We start from the raw sequence: 10208 nt of genomic DNA, 5'->3' as shown, positions 1-10208 counted from the left end.
TTTTGTTAGCCTACTACCTCCGGGGAAATGGGAGTTCAAGAGACACTTACAATCCCATTATTTTACATAATGTAGCAATTTCAGGTGTTTCCATCACCACAGGAGGTCAAGGTGTCACCGTCCTGAACGTGCAAGTGTCACGTGACCATCCACAAAATCGTGTACCTGTCATTCAAGTAAAATTTAGACAAGAACGCCACTACTCCAAGAGATTTAAGATAAGTCAGCTACGCAGTTTCGTCCTAGATTATTTAATGTCTTCTAAATAAAAACTGTTGGCATAATAGTGTCTTTGTGTCGACGTGCTTTTGTTAATTGCCAGGCTGCTCGGCTCAGAGAAAGCAGCATTCCCTGCTTCGGTCGTCAGGGATTTAGGGAAGGACTGAATCCGAGCCCCGACTGGGACAAACAATGGCAGCTATGAAAGGCGAGGGGAGGGTCAGCCTAATGCAAATATCCACTTTGTGCGCCTTGGAGAGAACCTGCACCAAACACTGGCAACTACCAACTTCCCCGCAAAGTGAGTTACAACTTAAGACGCTAACTTTGAAGGCACTTTTGGCATTTTGTCGCCGTGTTTTGAAACAAGTTTTCGGAGTAAAGGTCCTAACATGGAGGCTTCATTGATTCAGCAACAAGTGGGAAAGCGGAGAGGAGACGGTCTCTGGAGACAGGACACTGCAGCAGCTTCAAAGTGTGCCAAATGCACCTGCTGAGGGACAAAACAGAGAGGTAGGAGAGGTTTAGCCTCAAAATACAAGAGCAACATCCCCAAGTCTTAAAACTTACTCTTATGTTTGTTCCCCCAAGCTATGTTTTCCGCTCTTTTCTCGTACAAAAGAGGGTTTCCTTCTTTTTTTTTTTCTTGCAATCCTCGGTATTACTTTTCACATATGTGTACGAAGTTTCCAGGGAAAACTTCACTCTCAACTGCTTTTTTTCTACAACACTTTGGTTTGACCCACCTTTCTTTCCTTCTGTGCGGCTTATTTAGTGCAGAGCTAAGCCTGCCTCAGGAAAACGTGATTATCCTCTGACCATCGATACGCTGGCTTTCATTCAAGACATGCATGAGAAAGGCTTTGCAGCATAATAGATCAGTGGGAGCCTGTCTGCTTGTATAGACGAGGGGCAAACTGAGGGGAATCTCACTTGAATGTTGATATTGTTGGATGTCCATGAGAGGGAATTTAGATTTTGAGAAAAATGAATGCAAAATGTGAGTTGGACTGTATTATAAAAATAGGCACACAAAAAAAAAATAACGTGCAAGCAAGTTTGAGCAAAACTATCTGGGATTAGTCAACTTTGAACCCCCTTTAGCTTGAACTCTGCAGCCTGCAGCCTTGCCAGCCCTGAGCAAACATCAGTGTAGTGAAATGCTACTGTAAAATCCCAGCATATCCCCCCTGAGAAACATCAAAGCTGACTCAACATGAGGCCAGTATCTGAACAATTGCTCCATTCTCCCCTGCACCCCAACCCTGACCACCCCCACAAACCCCTCATTCCCAATTTCCACTTGATTAAGCCCTAAACTGAGTTGAATCTTTGGGGGGAAATTGTTCACTAATTCTGACTCTCAAGTCTGACAAAAAAAGAGAGAGAGAGAGACTGTTGTCTCCAATCTAATTTGAGTCTGATTCAATAAGAGTTTTCTCTGCCTGATTGAAAACCATAATGTTTGGAGAAATAGAAAATGAACAAGTGGTTGTGAGGTTGGCGGCTGACAGCCAAACTTTTGATTATCATCTTATCAGTTTGATCATTTAGCCCATGTGTAATATTCCTAGCCTTATAGTGCACAAATGCATTGCTGCATTTTGTAAAAGGGGACTGATAAATCCAAAGCTCCCTCTAACCGATGAACAAAATAGATGCACAACTTGTACTGCGAACCCAATGAAATTCATTGACAGCATATACTATATATACTATATATTGTTTTGCACTGAAATCCAAATATCGTTGACAAAATCAGATCTTTACGATCTAAAACACATCATAATGCTTGTTTGACATCCAGAAAAATGAAATGACATTTGTTCAACTTTGTTGTTTGTTTGGATGCAGACACTAGTTTTCAATGATTGGTGTGAATGCCACCAATGCAGTTTATGACCATGCTTAACAATTCAGTAGAACAAGCTCTGACAGCTCCCCTTTAAGTGGCTCTTTATTGCTCTTTTTATAAACGACAGTTTCTCTTCTACTTCAAGCTTAAATGTATTTTGTTATTATTTTGTAATTTAAACAACACAGTTTAGATTTCCATTTTTCTCGCTGTCAGCTTTGTAGTATTTGTAAGCAATTATCTCCATTGGTGAGTAAGCAGGAGCAGTCTGCAGACAACTGTACACATTCTCTGTCTGATGGTGAGGTTGCCGGGCAATGTGAGCTGCTGGGTGAAGGCTGCTTGATGGCTCATTTGCTCTCTCCATCGCATTCTGTCTTGTAACCCCCCCCCCCTCTCCGTCTCTCCCTCTTTGCCTGCCTCTCCTAATCTGCATACTAATAGAAGGACCAAAAGCAGATTAAAAACAGGGCCTGTCAAACTGATTATTAATATTCTTCAGTTTATAGTCTGCTTTTAACGAAAGGAGTTTATGGGAACTTGGTCTATTGTTATTTTTTCTATTTATTGCTTGCACTAATTCGCCGTAAAATACAGTAGACAGAAAGTCTGGGATGCATGTTTTTATCCTGCTCTGTTCTGCAGGAAAGTTCAGATTTATGGGTAAGTATCCTGAGGCCGCTACCAGAGGAGGGCAGTGTTCAAGTTCTGTTGAAAGCACATGAGAGGAGCATTACATCCACTCGTAACTGTTCTTGCTTTCATGTGCTTTAGTTAAATTGAATGTTAGTGAAATATATCTGGTATCAACAGTACATTGACATTTTGCTGATTCAGCAATTTTTAAGCAACTGTTACCCTTTATCTCCACTGCATCTGTAAACAGGAAGGAATCATTAGTCGGTGATAACAACTCACAAACAGATGAAACGAGTGTTTGGTTTTCAAAAAGAGGGCACTCTCCACTGCAAAAAGAGGACAGATATTGATGAGAGTTGCTGTCAATCTTCTTTTTGTCCCTCTTAAAATGAGGACGTGTAAGCAGCTTGTTGGTAATTTACAGAACAGACTCAGAATTTTCCCTCAAATTATTATTACAAGTGGATGTGTAAAATGTTTTGCATTAACTTTTACACTTTTAAATTGTGTGTAAAGCTCAGTATAGATCTCCATAATAGACTTCGTAATATATTTTTTCTGTAATAATTAATCAATACCAGATGAGTAAAAGAAGATAAAAGAAGCATAAAAAACATTGAAGTATTAAAACAAAGCAGTTTGTCATTGAGGGGTACCTCAATTACCAAATTTCTCTTCCTGATGGACCCTATCCTCCAGAGACAGGTATAATTAGAGCAATGGAAACAGGAAACACCTCGCCCTCCCTATCGTTTTCTCTCTCTCTCTCCCTCCCTCCCCCCCTCCCTCTCTCTCTCTCTTCCTCCTTGTTGCTTTCTGCTCAGATGTGCAGACATGTTTCTTTGGTACAAATTATCAGTTGCAGAGAAGTGGAGTAAGGCCTACTGTACAATGAGCCCTGTGATGTTTATCAGTGTGTCTTACATCCTTAGGTTTACTGGAAATGAGGACAAGACTTGTGCCTGTTTTTTCCCCACAGGAAGCAATTAGTAAGCTACATATTCATTGTGGGCAACTCTGTACAAATTCAAACCTTTTTTTATTGACTTCTGTATTTGTGTAAGAAGAAAGAAACACCATTCATTTTAAATTTCCTCTCCCCACATTTCCTGTCAATCGACAGATATCTTATCTGAATGAGGGCTAAATCCCAATAAATATATATTTTTATTTTTTAAGTCCCCTTCTAGAAGCTGTAGCTGACATTTATTTTGGGATCTTGACTTGACAAAACACTCAGAACAGACTCAGAATTTTCCCTCAAATTATTATTACAAGTGGATGTGTAAAATGTTTTGCATTAACTTTTACACTTTTAAATTGTGTGTAAAGCTCAGTATAGATCTCCATAATAGACACCTTCTGTTGGCTCGTTATTTCAACAATAATGTTATTCTGTGGCAATTGTTACAAATCTGGGCGAAGCAAACAACTCTATTGACAGACTGTTATTTACACAGTCTTAACCTCAATCTGTGTTCACTCTTTGGATTGACTCACCTCACAGTGCTACAACTTTGACGGCCACTGATTCATTTGAGGTGAATGTTACCACACTCTTGGTAGTTCAGCTCAATGTGAGGGAAGTATTAGAGGAGCCTCTAATTTTTGCTCTTTCCTCCGAAGATTAAAGACCCTGCAGAGACCAGGTGTACAGTTCAGAGCAAAGATTAGCCACACATCACACTCCCCTTCATCTTGCACCACACTGACTAACCTGCCTGTGCACTGCACTTAACTCCTGTGAAGGTGCACAAATCAGGTCACATGTCTTGACCGTCCACCAAAAAAGTAAACCTACTGCTACAGCCCCTTATTCTTCTAAAGTAAGAGATAAGTCAGCATTTTTATTGATTCGGAGGAGCGGCTCCCACCTTTTCCCCTGCCTGGTGTGGAATGCACACCTGGAGGTGTTTGCTGAGTGGCTCTAGTAATCCATAGAACAATGAAGGCTGACATCTGTTGCCGTCAGAATCACTGGAGGCAGTTTGGCCTAACAGGTGCTGCATTGTCTGTATAAGTCAGTGTGGCTATGATGCTGCTAATCTCTTAATTGTGACATGCATCTTTAAACATTTTAATTTTATTACTGAGAGCAGAACAAGGTGTCTAAATGGTCTTTTATATCAGCAGAAAATGTGATGAATTATGAATAAAATACTATACCCCTCTGTCATGAGCACAGGTAAAGGGGCAGTTGTCTAGACTTTGTTGACACTGCAAGGCCAGTGGAGTTGCACAGCTCTCTGCCCCCCTCATAGTGTACACAGGAGGGAGATGGGTGCAGATAAAAAAACGACTGGGTTACGCCCTGCCGAGGAATTGGGATGCCTAGGGGGGCCGGGAAACGTTCTGCCTGGCTAGTCCTTAATATTGTAATTCTCCTCAGTCAGTCAACAAAGCCGTGCGTTTGATGGAACATGTCAGGTTCGTCCACGACTCGTGGGCCTGTCCTCTCGTCTGGTTAGGTTAGACAGCTGTCAGCCCCTCGGAGCCCAGAGAGCCTGTGACCGCTGCATGTGTTGTTGGAGACATCAAAGCAGGAGAGTAGAGAGAGGTGAGGGCAGGTTTTTTTTTTTTTTTTTAAACAGTGTAGCTTTAGGGTGGACTAATTTGGATTATGCGTTGTGTTGTTGACAGGTTGCATTCAGAGGTCAGATCTGTCAGGCTTTGTTCTGTTGTTGTTCTTAGAATACAACCTTAAAAAGTTAAACAGAGGTCACTGAACTTAACCTAACAGCGAAGCAGACTTACTTACTGTTGCTATGTTTCAGAGGATGAAGCTTATAAGTGATATTTGATGACTGTTAACATTTTCAGCTGAATGTTGATTCTATTAGTGTATTCTGTTCTTATGTAGTTAAACAGAACTTTAGAGTATTTATCGCCTCTTTGTTTAGTTGAATAAACTGTCACATGACAACATAACATAAAGAAATGTAAGTATTTCACTTTCTTGTGTTAAGCTTAACATCTTTGACTGGAAGACTTTCTATTACCTTCATTAGAGAATAGTTATAACTCACATGAAACAAAGCAAGAAAGCCCAATTGAATGCTTTTTGACATAGTAAGTCTGCTTAAGGATGTATGTTTTAAGTGCTTGTTGAAACAGGGATATGGGTGCATGGGTAATAATCAGGCAAGTCTGTGCAAGGATGGTAAAATCTCACATCAGTGTGTTTTAATATCGGAGCTAATTTCCATGACTTACCTGTTCTTCTGCACGACAGCACAGATTAGATGTGATTTGATTGGTCTGGTTTGCAAACGGGATCACCCTCATCACAGCACAGTTAAAGTCACACTTTCCTGTATTGACTCTGATTGTCTCAAGCTGTTTTCTCGTTGGCACTCCTGAAAATATTGGGATCATTTCTGATCATGCCCTCTCCATGACTCCATGATGACTTGCGGAGGTTCTGTGAGAGCCACTGTTTGTAACTCGAGCTCGCCTCCTCCAGCCACCTGTGCTCGCGTGCTCAGAGAAAACACTGGCTTTTGTGTTGGGGTGAGACGTCCACACGGCGGGGGGGGGGGGGGGGCTGAGGTACATTAGGCAGCTATGACAGGTGGCGTTCTCTCCCAGCAGAAAAGGAGTGTGAACATGGTCAGGGGCTGCTGGTGGAACAGCTGCACCACACTGCCATGGAGGTCGGAGTAAATATTTTCTCTGATAAAGACATCAGAAAGAAACAGGAAGTTCACATCAGAATCTCATCTAAGGGGCAATGGGTGCATGTCTCTGTTCAGTCGTGAGTGCACTCTAGCATTGCGGGGGGGGGGGGGTTGGGGGGGGGGGGTTGGGGTGCTACTTGGGTGTTTGTGTTTGTGTAGCTGTGTGCATTTGTGAAGCAGGGTAATCAATCTGAATGCTGGAGCCTGAAGTGTGCAGTAGTCCTACAGTGTCTGTCTGAGAGAGGGGGAATAGTTGGGACTGCTGGAGAAGGGGGCAGAGGGGGCAGACGCTCAGCCTGTGTGAGTCCTGATGGTGATGTGAGTTCTCGTGGCTGTGTGAGGGGGACAGGAGAGTGATGACTTGTTCACTCTCTCTATGTATGGACCCAGCTCTTTTAACAGACTTGTAAGTAGAAAACTATTCAGTGTTATCGTCAGGTTGAAAGTGACTTTCTAGGTTTTATTTCTTTATTCTTTCAGAAGAGTCAGACGGGGGAATTGTTCAAATGGCTTATACGTATGAGGCAAGGCAAAATACATAGAAATACATGTCTAAATATTTGACCGTTATCAAATGTGACTTCTACCAATTTTCTTGATCTTCCTGAATTCAGAATCATCAGTAATAAAAAAAACAAGTGTTACTTGCAGCCCTAGTTGGTATGGTTTACCTGACTATAAAATATATATATTGGACTGATTGAAACGTTGCTCTTAAGATGTATTTGAATATAGATGACTCTTCAATGCTGTGCTATCAATATATTGCCACAACTGTGACACATTCAAATATCTTGCTGGAGTTTGAGAAGGTTAAGTTAGAAGTTTTCATAACAACTGTTTATTGGCTGGCCTGGGTGGCACTGTGAGGTTGGTACGAAGTGAGGTAGGACCAAGGTGTCACATTCCACAGTTTGGTGTGTGTGTGTGTGTGTGTGTGTGTGTGTGTGTGTGTGTGTGTGTGTGTGTGTGTGTGTGTGTGTGTGTGTGTGTGTGTGTGTGTGTGTGTGTGTGTGTGTGTGTGTGTGTGTGTGTGTGTGTGTGTGTGTGTGTGTGTGTGTGTGTGTGTGTGTGTGTGTGTGTGTGTGTGTGTGTGTGTGTGTGTGTGTGTGTGTGTGTGTGTGTGTGTGTGTGTGTGTGTGTGTGTGTGTGTGTGTGTGTGTGTGTGTGTGTGTGTGTGTGTGTGTGTGTGTGTGTGTGTGTGTGTGTGTGTGTGTGTGTGTGTGTGTGTGTGACAAATGACCACCCATGTGTTTACGACAGAGCATATACTTATTTAATCTTCCTCAAATGTAAGATCTTGTTCAACTTTCAGTAATTTTTTATGTTTTCCAGCTGAGGTTTAGTTGTTAATGTGTGTGTGTGTGCACATGCGTTTGTGTGCCTGTGTGTCTATCTTAAATGGTCTGCAAAAATCTTACTATCTTAATCTAAACAACCACTATGACCATCCCCCTCTTAAATCTGTCCCATATTTTTTTATCTGCAGAATAACGGTCAGATATGACGATGAAAAATGATGACTCTGCATCTCTCATGTCATCTGACTAATGTGTTCCCTTGATAGTTTTTATCAGACGGTGTTTTGCCCCTGGGACTGGCATGCTTCTGCTCTTTCAGATCACATAAATATTGTTTTCCCCAGTCCTCCGTAAACAAAGCTATTTTCAACCTCATGGAAAAACAACAGGACACTTTTAATTTTTGCAGTTGCACAAACACATTAGTTTAAATGGATGACGATGGTTTACTGTTAACACTGTGCTGCTGTCAGTGTTGATTTCGATCAAACCATTTTCTAGATAAGAACGTAAGAAACCCACGGATGGATTTATTTTGATCTCGTCACAAGAGCCCTGTGAACTCAATCACCACAAAGTGAAACATGAGTTTGGACTCCAGGATGTTGTTTACTGTTTATCTGAGTGTAGTTAGACATGCCCCTGACCTAAATCACAGATATAAAAACACACCGATGTGACCACAGAGGGACCTCATGTCTACTTTCCCAAACAGGACATATTAAGACGAGAAATGCAGAGACCAGTTAGTTTGTGACCACAGATGCTTTTTGAGAATGTTTTTGAATCGTTTTCTGTATTGACAAGTCAAACTTTTAACTTTGTTAAGCTCCTTAACATTTCCTTTACAGTTTGCAGAAAAAGGCAACATGTCAGAAAACATATAGGGGGGATTTGGACATAGGGTTGCATGGGACAGTCATTTTCTTGCCTCATTGATGAAAAATATCTGTACCTTATCTGTGATACAACATAATGAAAATGTTGTGCCCTCATTGGTGTGACATCACCCAGTCTCTAGTCCCAATGCGCCATGTGAGTACTGAAAAAGTCCAGTTTTAAGAGGGTTTTAATGTTAAATCACACACATAGTCACAGACACCCAGCATGCATCATGGTTAAAACTAATGTTTAATATTCTCTTAAAATGCACACTAAACTAAACTCAACTGAGAGAACCAATGGTGACCTCCCCAGTGCGGGATCCTCAGGGGACCTATTTTAAAAACTGATTCCCCCTCATTTCCCGTCATCTCTCGTCTGTCGTCTACAAGGCTTTTGATTCCAAAGCTTAAATACTCACTACTTCCTCACTACCTCACTTCTTCTGCCAAGATTATACTGGACTGACTAAATATGTGCTGAAGTCGGCATCCTGCATCCTGGGGGTGTGCCAACCTGAGACATTTGTATAGTAAAGTTGAAACCTTTTTGATGCTCATGTGGCATCATTTAAAGCTAACATGTATGGGTAGGAATTAAAGAGTAGGAAAAGGAGGGAAAAAAAGAAGAATGGAGGAGGTTTAAAAGGAGAAAATCTGCCCTCTTGTACGGCGAAACCAACCGAGCGGGGCATAAATTATAGGCTCAGTCGTGGCACAAATGTTCTGTGACTTAGAGAGAGACAAGTGTATATTTGAATGAGGCATATATGAGGTATGTGTGGGCTTATTTAGAAAGCAGATTATACAGTAGAGCTATACGTGAGACTAAATGTAGATCCACTGTATGCATTATAATACACTTACTGATCCATGATCTCTGTGTCTTAAAGCTTCCCAGCAGTGTGTCTGCTTGACTCGAGTGTCCTTCCTTCTCTGTCAGGCCATTGTGATGTCTCCCTCTCTCTCTAAATATAAACCAATCCGATTACCTATCCTCACTGCCGTCTCTGTTTACACAGGCCAGCTTAATATGATCTTCACATTTTCACACAAAGCGTGCATTCTCCCAGAGCATGTTTTCCTGAACAAGGATTTCCTGTGTTTAGAAGGACATGCGGAGGAACTCACAAACTGTCACTTTGCTGCATTCCTCTGGTACAAACACGCTCACCTCTCTCGTGTTTTGGTGTCTTGTGAACGTTTTCACATGTCACCATCAAGGAATGTTAGCTAATGGGTTTATAGACAACTTGTTCTCCCATTTCTTAAATGCAATTTACAGAAGTTTTGAAGTTGTCACATCTGTCTTATGTAACAGGAGGATGTCCCTCATGTGTCAGGGGTTTAAGGGACAGCTGAAGGATTAGTTTTCCCCTGACAATATTTAAGGGGAATGTCATTGTAGTGAGTGACCTGAGCCACCAATCCGATGCTGATGTCTTCCTTTCTTTTTCTCTTTGAAAAGCAGCAGAATAAGCTGAAACCCTAGTCCATTTGTATTGTCAGGACAAAGAGGGACCATTGTGGCAGGAGGGGTGGAGGGGATCTGCCGGTGGAGGTAGGGGTGCAAGAGGTCAGAGGGGACTGAGTCAGAGTCCAACCCCTTGCCGGGTGGAGCGTTGAGGGGGCTTGG

This window comes from Labrus mixtus, chromosome 11, assembly GCF_963584025.1.
Source record: "Labrus mixtus chromosome 11, fLabMix1.1, whole genome shotgun sequence".
Lineage (NCBI taxonomy): Eukaryota > Metazoa > Chordata > Actinopteri > Labriformes > Labridae > Labrus > Labrus mixtus.
Note: the sequence above shows the minus strand (reverse complement) of the source record.